Here is a 3690-nt window from a genome sequence, read left to right on the forward strand (position 1 = left end):
TATTGCATTTTGATCCTGTCCACTTTCTTTTGCCTCCTTATCTCCGCGTTGTTTATATTCACATTCCCACCCATTCCTTTCAACAAAATCATTGATCTTTCATATCTTCTTTAGTCTTAATTTCATTTGCCTGCTCTAATATTTAGAATTTCTTTTATTCTATTAGTTTCAATTTGGATTTTTTTTTCATTATAGGATCTTGAGATGCATGACCAGTTTGTTTGGGGTTGCTTTATTCTGTGACTATGTGCTTTTACAGTGATAGCTTACCCTCCCAGAACTATTTTCATTGTGTCTCTTGAGTTTGAGTATGTTGTGCTTCCATTCCCATCTGATTCTGAGAACTTTTATTCATTCTTTGATTTCTTCTGTGATGACTGTGTATTATTTAATTTCTATGTATTTGCATAGCTTCTGTCACATTTCCTATTACTTTCTTGCACTCTGATTTGATAGCATACAGAAGATTATTTCAATTTTCTATTTAGTCAAGCACAATGTATGGACTAATATAAGGTCTATTTTGGAAAAACATGTGGTGATAAAATGTGCATTTTGTTTTTGTTGGATGAAACATTCTGAAGGAGTCAGTTAAGTTCAGTCATTTAATGATGTCTTTATATCTGATGTTTATTTGGTGATTTGTTTTCTTCTGGTTGACCTAACTATGATGGTGCAATATTGAAGTCACTCACTTACCGCTTCTTATCTCTCATTTAAAGACCAGCAAGTTTCTGTTATAAAATTGAATGCACCACCTTTTGGTGCATAGACATTTACAGTTGCTATCTCTTCGTGTTGAATTGTTGCTTTTCCAGGATGTAGTGGTTATCTTGTCAGTTTCTCTTCTGCTCGGTTTTGGCTTCAAGTCTGCTTTGTCTGAAAACAAGAACGCTACTCCTGCTTTCTTTGGGGCTGCAGTTGAATGGAGAATATTTCTTCGTTGTTTTCTCTTTCAGTCATTCGCTTATGGAAAGAGTGAGTGTCTTAGGGAACACATTGGTTTTTTTTTATTCTTTTTTAATCACATCTGTCAACCTACATCTTTTGATTAGGGAGATATTGTTTATGAATTCAGTATCTGAAGTCCAAGTAGGATAGAAAGAATAGAGAATAAATGAGGGGCCTAGTAGAAGCTGTTTGGTTTGTTATTTGCTGTTTTTACTATTATAAGAGTATATTTCAAGGACAATCTTTAAAATATCTTCCTCAAATTGTTTTTTAAGGGTATTTTCCTTGAATTAGCTTAATGTTTTGTGCACAAAAAGCAGAAGCATGTCACTTGTTCAAAAGTGATCCAGTGTCAACTTCATTTATTCGTGTCCAGGACAATTATTATGGGTGACTTCAAGAAATAAGGGATTTGTAATAAAAAAAATCAAATTATAGAAGACCAATAGTATATTGTATAAGAAAAATATTTTAATATGCTGGAAGTGTTTTAATTTATTATTTACCATCTATTTAGAAAAGGTTGATTAAAAGTATAAATTTAGATTGGTTTGAAGTATACTTTTATTTGAAAGACTATGATATAATTTCTACTGAATATGGGTAGAACCAAATTTTGTAGGGCTTGGTGGCAAATGCCTGCAATTCCAGAGCTCAGGGGGTGGAAGCGAGAGGATCACTAACTTTAAGACCAGCCTGGGCTATGTGAGTGAGCTTTAGACCAGCCTGAACTACACAGTGAGACTCTGTCTAAGCAAAAATCCAAAAAACTACATTTTATGTTATCAAAACTACGTTCGAACTAGGGTAGAAGTGTTGGTTATATTCAGGTACTTGAAATATTTTGAGCCAGTGATTGAACCAGTAAAAATTCAATATGCTTGATGTTGTGGTTTATGCAAACAAATACAGGAAATGGTCTCAGTCCTCAAGGAATTCATGCCTCCCATAGCAACTAGATTGTAATTTTAAAGTATCTATATTATGCAAGAGTATGAAAAAAGTACTAAATTAGTTGTCGGTATTTTCTGAAATATTTAAGTCAGTTCTTAGAAAAAATGTGAAATTTTAAATTCTGCACTGGGAAATCAAAACAAAGTTCTTAAATAAAATAGCATCTGATTTTAATATTAATGGATGAAGAAGATTTTTCCTTTACAAAAAATAAAGGTTTTCACTGTCTCAGAGATTAACAGAACCAAAAGTACAAGCATAGAAATAGTACTTTCTTCAAAAAAAGATAAATTTTAAACCGTAAATGTTTCAAATATTGACAAGAAGATAGTTGAAAAAGAGGGCTAGTATTACAGTTGTTGGTGTATATTTTACCTGAATAAAAGTTTAATACAAATAAGAGAGAAATAAACTTGCTTGAGCAAGGCAGAAAGATAACAATAGAGACCCTTACAGATCCCTTTATAAGTGGAAACCAAAAAACACTGAGGAAAAAAATTCAGACAACAATCTATGAAAGAAATATGTGTAGCAAATATTTGTAATAGACAAACTTTTTGAGAGGATTTACTTTTGATATTATGTCACAGAAAGGGCAAAATCTCAACGTGATTGAGTGCCCCTTGGAAACAGATGTTATAACAAGGTAGAAGAATTGATCATTACATGGGAAACTTGTTTAAGACTGTGCACCAATACCATTATTTTGTTGTTGTTGTTCATAGCAGCATGAGCTCAAAGATAATAGAGCCTGGTTGGTGGAGACGAGTGGCTAGGGACATTATCAGGGTGGATGCATGTTTATTCTTGGCTTTTTTTTTTTTTCTACTTTCTTATTCCTGTGGGGAATCTCTTCTTGGCCTTTTGGCTAAGATCAAATGTAGTATCTGAATCCTATGGGTTACAAGTTTCCTTCACCAGACTGTTCAACTGTGCCTTCATTGTCTGATTTTTTTTGTTTGTTTATTTGGCATTGCAGATTAAAATCTGTGCCTATGCATTTACCTAAACCATATCAGTTTCTTAACAGTTTTCTTTGTTTCTTTACAATATTAGTCAGATTTTCCATCTTTGGGTAAAAATACCTGATCACTTGAAGTATGAACAGAAAAGGTTTGTGTTCATTCAGAAGATTTGTCCACAGTCAGATGGATCTAATACAGAAGTGTCATGGCACTGTCAGGCATGGGGACATGTGTGTAACCTTAGTACCATGGAAAGCTGAGGCAGGACAATTCCAATTTAGGCCCAGATTAGGTAACCAAGCAACCTAGCAAGGCTCTGTCTCAGAAGAAGAAGAAAAAAATACTAAAACAGCAAGGGATGTAGTTTAGTTAAGTGCATAGGCACTGACTTCAATCTTCAACACCAAATCAAACAAAATAGTCAAACAATAAAGGACTACCTGAACATCTGGTGAAGGAAACTTGCTAATCCACAGCAACCAGAAAGCAGAGAAAAACAGAGCCAAGAACAAAAATACACCCACACAGATGATGTCCCTACACACTGTCTCCTCCATTCAATCTCCATCTCCAACGAGCTCATGCTACTATGACTCAACCAATGAGTTCTACCGTTGATAAGTAGAGCACAGCCCATGAAGCAATGGGCTTCCAAAATCGCTGCCCATGAACCCATAAGACTTCTTGGGAGTATTTTATTGTTAAGCATAACAATGTCTACAAAATACTAAATGGCATTCCAAATAACTCATTCTGTAGTTCAAAATTTTTATGACAGAATATCTAAAATCCGTAAGTGTACCTGATGAGATAAAGAACA

The 3690-nt window shown here is 34.1% G+C and overlaps 1 pseudogene; it reads left to right on the forward strand.

The window, feature by feature from the left end:
* Window positions 1-2753: 2753 nt before the first annotated feature.
* On the forward strand, window positions 2754-2900 carry LOC111813728 (annotated as a pseudogene).
* The last annotated feature ends 790 nt before the right edge of the window (window positions 2901-3690 follow it).

This window comes from Octodon degus, unplaced genomic scaffold, assembly GCF_000260255.1.
Source record: "Octodon degus isolate 3935 unplaced genomic scaffold, OctDeg1.0 scaffold00217, whole genome shotgun sequence".
Classification (NCBI taxonomy): Eukaryota; Metazoa; Chordata; class Mammalia; order Rodentia; family Octodontidae; genus Octodon; species Octodon degus.